Raw genomic sequence first — 12,665 nt, 5'->3', positions numbered from 1 at the left:
TTTGTTACCCAGGAAGCAAGCATTAGTGGTGTAATTTCAAACCTTTGACCTCAGACTCAGTCTTTATATTAAGTTCTGCTTAAATTAGCAACAAGTTCTGCTAATTACTTTTGTGACTTCAGTTCTCTGGTCCTCAGATTCTTCCTCTGTACCAATGTAAGAATAATTTTAGGGTTGTGACCTAATCCAAATTAATTTTGGTCACCAGGGAATATCCCAAATAAAATACCCAAGTCAGTTTGCAAATTTATGGTGGTTAAATTAATATAGAGGGAAGGAATTAAGGAGAAGGGAGAGGGAAAAGGTGTAGGATTTCTCCCGCCTGGCCTGTGCCGGAGGAGTTCAAAGTCCTCTGCCACGAGGTCTCTGAAGAAGATTAGTAGCTTTCTAAGAGGATAGTGTTTGGAAGGTAAAGGAGAAAGAATCAGACTAAACTCTGAGAGGACTCAGTAAAGATGCCTCACCTGAACTAGGCTACTTAGCTTCCTCCAGTGTGGTATCAAGGGAAACTCACTGCTAAACCTGGACAATAGCAGCCGCCACCCAAGATACTGAAATGCTCAGCATGCTCCACCAGCCACCTCTCCGCTGCCAAAGAGGCCTGAGAGAGGAAGTCATGAAAAATATATAGACGTTTTTTAAATCACTTTTCTGCATCTCACATGTACCAATGGTAACTTAAGCTTGACTTAGGACAGCCCAGGGGTCTGTCAGTTGTTTCTGATTTGTCATTTGCTAGCACATGCCTGTCATAGGCCATCCTCCTAAATACTTAATCCTTAAATATGGGTGTAGACATTGATGTTTTTGTTAGACTAAATAGGGTGGAGTAATCTAAAGTTTACACCAAGAGAAGTTAAACTCAGTGATAGCTTGAAGGTCTCTTATAACACTCCATCCTATGTTCCCAAGCCAAAGAACAATTTTAAACTGGGTGGCCTCAGGTCACTCTGAATGACTAGCAGACTTCTGCACCACACTTGCTTGCCAGAAGCCCAAATTTTCTTTTCAAAGTGATATTCTTCTCAAAACCAAATTACATTACTTGCAAATGTTCAAGTTGCAAATTCCAAGATGGATATGGCACATCCTGTGTTCCCAAGGGGCTTACTTTTTTTTTTCTTTTTGAAAAATGTATTTAGTCAATTTAGAAGATTATTCCTTGGTTACAAGAACCATATTCTTTCCCTCCCTCCTCTCCCCTCACCCCTTCCCATTGCTGATGCACAATTCTATTGGATATTACATGTGCCCTTGATCAGAACTTATTTCCATGTTGTTGATGTTTTCATTAGGATGTTCATTTAGAGTCTACATCCCCAATCATATCCACTCAACCCATGTAATCAAGCAATTGTTTTTCTTTGGTATTTCTACTCCCACAGTTTTTCCTCTGGATGTGGATAGTGTTCTTTCTCGTAGATCCTTCTGGGTTGTTCAGGATCACTGCATTGCCACTAATGGAAAACTCCACTACATTTGATTGTACCACAGTGTTTCAGTCTCTGATGTTCTCCTGGTTCTGCTCCTCTCACTTTGCATCAATTCCTGGAGGTTGTTCCAGTTCCCATGAAATTCCTCCACTTTATTATTCCTTTGAGCACAATAGTATTCCATCACCAACAGATACCACAATTTGTTCAGCCATTCCCTAATTGAAGGGCATCCCCTCATTTTCCAATTTTTGGCCACCACAAAGAGTGCAGCTATGAATATTCTTGTACAAGTCTTTTTCCTTATTATCTCTTTGGGGTACAAACCCAGCAGTGCTATGGCTGGATCAAAGGGCAGACAGTCTTTTATTGCCCTTTGGGCATAGTTCCAAATTGCCCTCCAGAATGGTTGGATCAATTCACAACTCCACCAGCAATGAATTAATGTCCCAACTTTGCCACATCCCCTCCAGCATTCATTACTTTCCTTTGTTGTCATGTTAGCCAATCTGCTAGGTGGAAGGTGATACCTCAGATTTGTTTTGATTTGCATTTCTCTGATTACAAGAGATTTAGAACACTTTTCCATGTGCTTATTAATAGTTTTGATTTCTTTGACTGAAAATTGCCTATTCACGTCCCTTGCCCATTTTTCAAGTGGAGAATGACTTGATTTTTTGTACAATTTATTTTATTGATAATTTTTAAGAGTGTAAAGGGGTCTTGAGGATTACTCTGTTAAAAACCTCTGCCTGGTGTTCTCCAGTAGCTTCCAGTAAGAATTCTAAATAATTGGTTCAAACATATTTTTCACTTTTCAATGGCCATATATGAATTCATATTTTATAATGAAGGTTTGTCATGGGGTAAATGTTAGAGAATCCGAGGGAATCAGGGAAGGCTTAGGTCTCTTGCCCAACCTCACACAGCTAGGAAGTATCTGAGGCCAAATTTGATCCCAAGACCTACTTTCTTCAGGCCTTGCCCTCTATCAACTGACCCACTTAGCTGCCCTTGACCTTTATTGTTCCCGTTTTTCAGTTGAGGAAACTGATTTAGACAGAAATTCCCCACCGTCACACAGTAAGTACCTGAGGCTCAATTTGAATGCATGTCTTCCTTGTTCTCTCTACTGTGCCTTCCTAACTAGAGAGGTCAAGAAGACATGAGTAGAGATTTGTAAATAGACTCTAAAGTTCATGGTTATTGAGATAATCCTAAAGATAGACCATCATGCTCCAGATTTCCTCCTTTTCCATTAAAAGTGAGAAGACAAGACAGATGGACAGATAGAGGGGGTGGGGGGAGAGAGAGTGAATGAATGCGAGTGTGTCTGTTAGTTGAGAAGTGGGGAAAGTCTTAAGCTTTATTGGGAAAAATTAATGTTTGGGTTGGTCTTTGCTATGCTTGTTGGGAAACATACTTCTTTATTCATTTTCAAGTTTAGTGTAAATATTCCTAAATCAGACATGTGTAAAACTCAAAAAATAGTGCTTCCCACTTGGCTAACATTGGAATTTGTTTTTCTTGTCTATTCTTGTTAAAGGGATTTCTTTCTTTTTCTAGGAGTTTGGGAAATGGGAAGGAGAAAAAAATAAGTACTTGGTAATGAATAATAATAGTTTACATTTATGCTAAACACTTTATAATCATTGTCTCGTTCAATCATTCAATAACCCTGGGAGGTGGGAGCTATTATTTTTCCCTTTTTTAGGCTGATGAAATTGAGGCAGAAGGTGGTAAAGTACCTTGCTTAGGGTCACAGAACTAGGAAGTGTCTGAGGCCAAATTTGAACAGAGATTTTCCTGACTATTAAGTCCAGCATTCTATCTACTGTGCTACCTGGTTGCCTCTCAATAATATTAATAGTGACAGCAAAATAGAAATAAAATAAAGTACTGCTGATTATCATGTTTTAGATTAAATAAATTGATTTAGTGAGCACTTGGTGCTTTTGGATGGTAAAGATGCGAGAATGAATGCCTATTTTATAATCTCTCCAGTTTTATAACAGAAGTAAGATTTTGTAAGTTTTTCTTTTTTTTTTCATCCATTCCATTCATGCTTTTATGTGGATAGTTTGGAAAACTTAACTATCCAGAAGATCTATTACATAACCTTTTCCTCTACTTCACTGCCACCTCCAAAAACCTTATTTGGTAGTATAATACAACATAATATATTTCTTTTCTTCTTATGAACAGATGGCTTCCCCTTTTGGTTACATGCCTACTGCTGGTTTTTCAAAGAATAGATGCCAGGCATTCCTTGTTTTGGCTGCTTCTAGTTTCTCCCCACTCACTGGCATTAGAGAAGCTTGAAACTGGATGTACTTGCTGTTTGCATTTATGTGGAGGAAGTAGAAAATCACCAAACTACAAACCAGATGTTATTTTATTTTAAAAATGTTGAAGCCTCTTAAAGTGTGGAGTCTTTTTACCAAATAGTTATTTAAATTATGATAAGTACTAAACATATAATAAATATTTTTTTCAGAAGTACTTATTGAAATGCAGATATATGATTCTTAATTTTTATAATTTTAGAATTTAAAACATTTAATGCAAATTCAGCAATGCTTTCATCTTCACAGGACATTAGAGTGGCAGGAATAACTAAAATGATTATTAACATGGGATCTGATAGAAATATGGTTTTTGAAACATTTGAGGATGTGTGTAATCTTAGAATTCAATGAAGTCAGATAGGGAGAGAATGGCAGTCTTGCTCATCTTGCCTCCCTGTTCACAGTTTTTCTTTGTTCTTAATTCCATTAGTAGGAATGGACAGCATCACTTTTCAGATGCATATAAAGCATATCTTGCTTTTCAGTTCAAGAATACTGGTTCACATATATAGGGAAAGAAGGAAAAAGAAGTAATTGAATAATTGAGGGTTTTGTTTGGAGGTGGGCATGGGGTGGTTTTGTATTCAAGCTACTGCTGGGCTAGGCTATGCAGAGTTCTTGTTTATTACTAGGCAAAAGTTAATTAAACAGAATCAGTGGCTATATAAATACATACTTGAAAGCCAGATTTTCCAGGCTTTGCTGTCAGAAATCTGTTCAACTCAACAGACCCTTATTAAGACCTATTATGTAGAAATAATTCATATTCTACTTTGGTCGGCTTACAAGATACTTACTTTTGCAGAGCCAACCCTGTGCCTTACAAAATCTTTGTCAAGTAGGTTGTGCAAATGTTATTACCCTATTTTAAAGGTGAGGGTTGTAAACCCTAGAGCAGGGTTTATAGATAAAATTATAATATATTATATATATATATATACACATGTATATATATATATACATACGTGTGTGTGTGTATATATATATATATATATATATATATATATATATATATATATGAATGATAGATGTTATGGATGAACTCTGTTAGAATTGACTAGGCCAAAGAGTGGTTCTGTGTTTGCCTCTTGCCCTTTTGTACAGCTTCTCTTTGGGTGCTGTAGTGCTCCTCAAATGGTATGCTCCTGCCCTTACCCTGGCCTCAGTTTCAGCAGGTCTTCAATCCTTTTACCTTTTGTCTATCTCACCTGGTCAAAGGGACTCCTTGTGACTTTTTTCTGGATTTTCTTATTAGGATTTGGTCTGGTGCATTTTCTAGATCTGTTTTGTAGGGTCCTCAAGGGAAGGGACTTTCTTTTGCTCTTTCTGTAATCTCAGCACTTGGAATGTAAGAGGCAGTTAAAAAATATTTATTGGTAATTGATTAATTGGTTTAGATAAGTTTTGTGGATGAGAATTTGTCTATATTGCTTCCTGACAACTTCATCATGGTGTTCTGACATTTAGTATCTTAGTCTGACATTTAAAACCCTTCATAACTTTTAACCTATTGATGTACCCTTAATGTTATTTCCCTCTACACATGACCTTCCATTTTTCCATCTCTACCTTTTCACAGCCATATGTCGAGAATATATCTTTTCCTTATTAGTGTTTCCTGTGATCCTTAGCTTACTTTCAAAGCAAAACTCAGGTGCTGCTACTTCCATAAAGACTTTTCCATTCTTCACCAAAAGTTAAGACTTTTTTCCTTTTGAAATTATTTTTCACTCTTCTGTATATATATTATATCCCTCCAACAGAATAGAAGCCCTGTGAGAGGAAAGTTAATTTTCCTTTTGTGTTGCTGTTCTCAGTATATAGTTTTTTGCATATATTGGGCACTAACAAGTTATTGTTAAATTGTATTGAGATTTATTTTGATATCTTGGATCTCATTAATATTGGTATTATTTTTAGCAGTGTAAGACAGTTATTGCTCACATGAAACATATTTTTAATGGGGGAAAGGCAACAGTAATGTGTAAACTCACCCTGGCTTCCTAGAGCAGAGTTTAAGCTATTAGTGAGAGAGATGAGGATGATGGTCAGAGTGTAGGCAGCATGGGCTGGCCATTTGGGAGAAGGGTGGGCTTTAGGTTAAAGGATAACTTCTGTTTTAGATATATTTGAGATTCCTGTAGGACATTCTATTTGAAATGTGCAAAAGGCAGTTGGTTATTTGGGATCAGAGCCCAGAAGAAAAACCAGAGCTTGATATATATATATATATATCGATCTGGGAATCATCTGTATAAAGGTGATAATTAAACTCATGGGAGTGGATGAGGTCACCATATGAGAGAATATATGGAGGAATGATAAGATTTCCCAGGACAGAGCCTTGGGGTATACACTCACAGTTAATTATTGTGACACAGATGAAGATTCAGCAAAAGAAACTAAGATGAGTCAGTCAGGGGAGAGCCAAGAAAGTAGGCACAAACCCCCAGAAAGTATAGACTATCTAGGAGAAGGTAAGTCTCTAAAGCAATCTGATGCTTCAGAGAAGTTACCCTATGCCAGAACTCCTCACTGTAACAAATAAGTATGATCAAGTAACCTATTCAATATATGAGCTAAATGAGAAAAGGTGGGCTTCATTCTGTACCCATAGCACATCTCTCTTTTTAAGGGAAGAAACAGATTTTCCCATTGATCCACTGACTCATCATTGCGCTCTGCATTGATCAATTCTGACATCTTTCTTAGTTGCTTTCCTTTACAGTATTGTGGTTAACCCAGCCACTGTTCTTTTAGTCCTTCAGGTACACATCATTGGAGTCTTCCTTGAATTTTTCTGTTTCCTTCAACCTTCCTTCCCTCTAAAACTTCTCTCCTCCTAGCACATTCTATCCACTTAGATAGCTGTTGCCACATTCTAGGGCCTCATAGCTTCTCAAATACATTATTGTTAGAGTTTCTCATTTCCCATAATGAATATACCTGCTTCCAGGGAGGATTCTACAATATATTCTTCACACAGCTTCCAACCTGATTTTCAGGAAGAGTTCATTCCTATTACTTACCTCTTGTTCATTACATTCCAACTAGGCAGATTCCCAAAATTGTCTCTGCATTTGTCTAAACCATCTCTCCCACTAATAAAATCAATGACTAAAATGTACTATTATACTTTTCACAGTGCTTATTTTCTTTAAAAACTAGGTTCAGGTGTTCCCTGATTCCTTCCCTCAGTTAATTCATATAAAGGATATCGTAATGATAAATGCTTTAGAAAAGATAGTAGATCTAGTAATGGGATAAGTGTGACGAATAACCTTTTGAGCTCTACTTGTATTTATTCAGTGTCAAGAGAACTGAAACAAAAGTCCCACCATATTAGGTGGGTCCCTCTCTAGGATTTACAGAGTGACCTGGGCAAGATTCCTAGCTAAGATGAGAATACACTAAACTTAAATGTCACTTTCATCATGCCAAGTCCCTTGGGTTGGTATCAAAGATGAGAAATGCCATACCATCCAGCCAGGTCTCCTACAGAGGTGCCTTTCTTTCTTGGGTGAATGTCTTTGGGGTGAGAGGAGAACCACAATATTTCATTGCAATAGGTTTTCTTTCTTTCATGGAGGATATTACAATAAGTATTATTCCTGCCTTCTTTGGGAAGATGAGAAGCACCATCACATAATGCCAGGCCTCCTTGATCTATAGCTTTCTGTGGGGAGAGAAATACCACTCTATTGTACACCATTCTTCTTGCCTTTGTATTAAAGAGAGAAATACTGTTCTCTCATGCTAGGTCTCCTGCTTCTAGAGAACAAGAAAAACCCATTTCATTGCTTACTATTCTATCTGGTCTCCTATCTTGGTGGTAAAATAATGGTAGGGTTTTAGGGATGGGATTGGATGTGTAATTAGGCCAATAACAGAAGATTACACTGTTTTTGGGAAGGCTAATCAAGCCCAGTGCTGGCAGAGATACACACCCACTAAGATGTAAATAAAGTTTGTTTGATTATTAACAAGGAAAAGGTAAGAAGGGTTTGGATAACTTAAGCTAATGCTATCTATCTTAACCCCACAAGATCTAAATATTCTGTCACCAGGAGTCTTTATGAATCTAATTATATTGAACTTGCCTATCTGTCTAGAGACCCAGACCCTAATATAAATATCCTACACTAATCCAAACCAACCCCCTTTTGGTGGTAATGGAGGTAGTTAGGCAGTTAGGCAGGACAGGACCCATGAAGAGATTTTGGATCCAAAGGACTCAAACCAAATTCTCATAGGCATATGGCTCAGACGTACAGGATCACACAGAAAGCTCAGTAGATGTTTCAGTCAGATAACAGGGAAGCAGGTAGGATGGAGAAGATAAAACACAGTCAACAAAGGAAAAGCCAGTCCTCCTCCAGGTAAAACTAGAGAAAGAATGAATCAACCTCAGGCTACAACTGTCTCTAAGTAACAGCTTAACCCTCCTTTTCAGAATTCCAGAATTACTTACTCTGCTTTCCCATGCCTTTGCCCTTTGCAAACACACTTTCCTCCTTAATTTAACTCATCCTTATAAGAGTGGGAAAGTGAAAAATGTCTCTTTCCATTGATTCCCATAACTGAGCTGTCTAGGGTCCAAGGGGACTCTACTTTGAAGTCAAACTTCTAGAGATGATCAGTTAACTGAACTAATTTCTCATTAACACATATTCACTGGGTCATACTTTGCCCATTCCAGTGATTCTTAACCTTTAGCTCTTGTCATTCAAACCTTGTTATCTGTCCTTTATTGTCCCGTTCATTATTTCCATTCACTTCCACCCAGCCCCCTTTCCCTCATTCCCCTCAAGTCCTACTCTAAGGCTCTCCTTCCACTATACTATCTGGAATTTTTCTCCTTTCAACTTCTTAATCTCTAGCAGAAACTTCCTATAGTTTCTACCATTAGGATCTCATCTCCTTAATAATGGGAATTGTCTTTTTTTTTTATTCCCAGTCTTTTACAAAATAAATGCTTTATGTTTTTCATTAATTCTTTCATATACCTATGAATAACTTAGAATAATGGCTACATCAATCTAAAAGATATATTATGTAGAATCCTAGGGGCAAAGATCCTTATTTTATAGATGAGATATCTGATATATGGACAAGGGATCACTTTAATGAATGATGCTTACTCAAATGTTTTGGATTTAATAATGGTGAAACTAGAGCTTGAATTCAAAATTCTTATTTTTTTCTAGGGCTGTGTTCATTAGGCAGCATTACTCTTACCTTAATCCTATTATTCTATGAACTTTAAAAATTGATACTGTATTTTATTCTGTATGTGTACATTTCCTAGTAAAGTTTGGTTCATTTAAAGTTACAATCAAAGTGACTGAACATAAATTGTTTATCTTTTGAAAATTTTCATGCTCACATGGTTTTATATAATAGTTTTCTTTTGGCAAAGTAATATATTTGCAATTTTGTTTTTGCTAAATTGTTTAGGTCATTGTAAGAAGGATGTTTCTTTTCATTTAATTTGGTTGAAGTGAAAAAATTATTTGTATTTGTCTGAATTATTATAAGCTCTTATGAAAGGTGCCTTTTCTTCTCTTCACCTCACCTATTTTGGTTGTCTTCTTGGCAGAAACAATAGTGTTATAAATAAATGCTTCTTTGAAATTCTTTTTCTTGTACCACCTGTGATTTGTAATCTTGAAGTCTCTATTTTTCACAGTATTTGCTGGAATTCTATGTATACAAATATTTTAATAGCTCTTTTAAAAAAGATAAAAAATTAAATATAGAATATTATTTGTGAATTTGCATACTCACTTCTTGGATTTCATTCATAGCTATTTTTTTCACTCTTTACTTTAAATGGTTGACTCAGTTTGGTATTATGTTGCCAAAGATCAAAATGTCAAAGCAATGATTTTATGTGAAGCTCACTGCTGTTTCATTAGAGTATTATGTTTAGGTCAAATCATTATGTTATAGTGTTTTTCTTGTTGGTCCAGCTTCCCAAAATCACTTAAAAAGACTGATATATATTAATTTAAGGTCGCCAAGGAATTCAGCTATGTAATTCCTAAATGAAAACTCAAGTCAGCTGTTAACCTTTTTATGGTGTTTTAATTACAAACAGGAGGAAGAAAAGTATTAGAGGGAAAAAGAGAGAGGGGGAAAAGGGAGAGAAGGAAATAGGGCTTAAATACTCACTCTGATTAAGCTGAGCCAAAGGCCCAAGGCCCTGGATAGCTGAGGCAAAGAAAAGAGATCAGTCCCTATCACTCACATGTCCAAAATGGAGAAACAGTCTGAGGGCTCCTCCACTCCAAGCACCAGGCTCCAAACAACCACTCTCCCTTCACACAGGAAGTCCCCAGCACTCCTGAGCTGTCCTCTACCTCACTTCCTGTGTCTCACCTGTGCCAATGGTGGCTCTAGCTTAACCTAGGACCACCCAGAGGTCTGTCCTTTTTGCACATGTCTGTTGAAGGCCATATTCTCAAATAATTAAATCTTGAGTTTTGCTACAGTCCTTCCTGATCTTGTTACCCTGAGTAGGGTGGAGATTGTAGTTTCCAAGACCTGATTCTGTTATTTCAAGTATCTCTATTGTTATTGATCAGGAAATAGCTAAATCCCATCTTCTAAAGAATGGTCTGAATAGGGTTGAGTAGTTTTGAAATTCACACAGCTATGCAGGGCTAAGTTAAAAAAATACAATAAAGTTTTTTCACAAGAAAGAAGTTGAAGTTGGCCGATAATTGAATAGAAAAGGAACTGAGTTAGATCCAGAATTCAGTCACAGTTTAGAGTTAGTGTGGTTGAGTTCCCACAATTTTCTCCTCAGATGTGAAGAAGAAACTTTTCATTTCAATAAATTTTCATTGACAAGCATTTTAAAAATACCTGATACTCTAGACACTGTTAAGCATTTGTTGCAAATTCAATAAAAGCAAACTTTTTACTAAAGAAATACTTATTATATCAGCTTGGAATATTCATGCTTAAAGTGTGTGCCAAATGTTGGCTATAATCAAGTTCTACTTTAGTTGCACTGAATTATTTGCTGATGAGTGTTATAAATAATTCTATGAATATTAAAAGATATATAAAAGATCTGACATTTGTAGATATATGTGTATGCGTTTATACACATATGTTTGTAGAAAATAATTTTTGAAGCTGTTAAAATATTGCCTTTGTGGGAAGATTAGTCCTATGGTACCTTAACTTCCTTGGGGTTTTTTTTTTGGTAGAGAAAATGAAACTCATTTTTTGGAATAATTATATGTAGTCAGTAATACAGATATTGTAGCTATTTTACAGAGGAGAAAACTGATGCCTAGAGAGCTTAAGGAACTAGTCAAAGTAAAATAATAAAAATAAGAAGGACCAGAGACTAAAGTCTGATTGTTTTTAGATTATATATAGGATTTAGATAATGGAATTTTCCACTTAACATTACTTTTTTTCTTGTAGTTGCCTTATTTATGATGAACCAAATTTGATTATTACTTTCTTTGAAATATAAAGACACACTAGTTAGGAGTTCTCACTGTCTGGTCATGGCTTCTATTACGAAACTCATGTGATTATTCTTATTAGATTTTGTTCCGTTGGTTAATTCTTTTTTTTTTTTTTTTTTTTTTTAATTTTATTTAATTTTATTTTTTTTTAATATATTTTATTTGATCATTTCCAAGCATTATTCGTTAAAGACATAGATCATTTTCTTTTCCTCCCCCCCACCCCCCATAGCCGACACGTAAGTCCACTGGGCATTAGATGTTTTCTTGATTTGAACCCATTGCTTTGTTGATAGTATTTGCATTAGAGTGTTCATTTAAAGTCTATCCTCTGTCATGTCCCCTCAACCTCTGTATTCAGGCAGTTGCTTTTTCTCGGTGTTTCCACTCCCATAGTTTATCCTTTGCTTATGAATGGTGTTTTTTTTCTCCTGGATCCCTGAAAGTTGTTCAGGGACATTACACCGCCCCTAATGGAGAAGTCCATTACGTTCGATTATACCACAGTGTATTAGTCTCTGTGTACAATGTTCTCCTGGTTCTGCTCCTCTCGCTCTGCATCACTTCCTGGAGGTTGTTCCAGTCTCCATGGAACTTCTCCACTTTATTATTCCTTTGAGCACAATAGTATTCCATCACCAACATATACCACAGTTTGTTCAGCCATTCCCCAATTGATGGGCATCCCCTCGTTTTCCAGTTTTGGGCCACCACAAAGAGCGCAGCTATGAATATTTTTGTACAAGTCTTTGTGTCCATTATCTCTTTGGGGTACAGACCCAGCAGTGCTATGGCTGGGTCAAAGGGTAGATATTCTTTTGTCGCCCTTTGGGCATAGTTCCAAATTGCCCTCCAGAATGGTTGGATCAGTTCACAACTCCACCAGCAATGAATTAATGTCCCTACTTTGCCACATCCCCTCCAGCATTCATTACTTTCCTTTGCTGTTATGTTAGCCAATCTGCTAGGTGTGAGGTGATACCTCAGAGTTGTTTTGATTTGCATCTCTCTGATTATAAGAGATGTAGAACACTTCTTCATGTGCTTGTTAATAGTTTTGATTTCTTTATCTGAGAACTGCCTATCCATTTCCCTTGCCCATTTATCAATTGGAGAATGGCTTGATTTTTTGTACAATTGATTTAGCTCATTATAAATATGAGTAATTAAACCTTTGTCAGAGGTTTCTATGAAGATTTTTTCCCAATTTGTTGTTTCCCTTCTGATTTTAGTTATATTGGTTTTGTTTGTACAAAAGCTTTTTAGTTTGATGTAGTCAAAATTATTTATTTTACATTTTGTGATTCTTTCTATATCTTGCTTGGTTTTAAAGCCTTTCCCCTCCCAAAGGTCTGACATGTATACTATTCTGTGTTTACCCAATTTACTTATGG

The 12,665-nt window shown here is 36.4% G+C and overlaps 1 protein-coding gene and 1 long non-coding RNA gene across 11 annotated transcripts in view; one reads left to right on the top strand and one right to left on the bottom strand.

The window, feature by feature from the left end:
* Nucleotides 1–12,665, top strand: part of ERC1 (ELKS/RAB6-interacting/CAST family member 1) — a 457,438-nt gene that overhangs the window by 148,073 nt on the left and 296,700 nt on the right. The window lies entirely within an intron of this gene.
* On the bottom strand, nucleotides 7,064–8,199 carry LOC130454761 (uncharacterized). Its single transcript, XR_008912573.1, has 2 exons — nucleotides 8,054–8,199; nucleotides 7,064–7,457 (listed from the first exon to the last, which is right to left on the bottom strand). It is a non-coding gene; the product is annotated as an uncharacterized LOC130454761 (long non-coding RNA).

Source organism: Monodelphis domestica, chromosome 5, assembly GCF_027887165.1.
Source record: "Monodelphis domestica isolate mMonDom1 chromosome 5, mMonDom1.pri, whole genome shotgun sequence".
Classification (NCBI taxonomy): Eukaryota; Metazoa; Chordata; class Mammalia; order Didelphimorphia; family Didelphidae; genus Monodelphis; species Monodelphis domestica.
The sequence above is the reverse complement of the archived record's forward strand: the minus strand, read 5'-3'. Positions and strand labels throughout refer to the sequence as shown.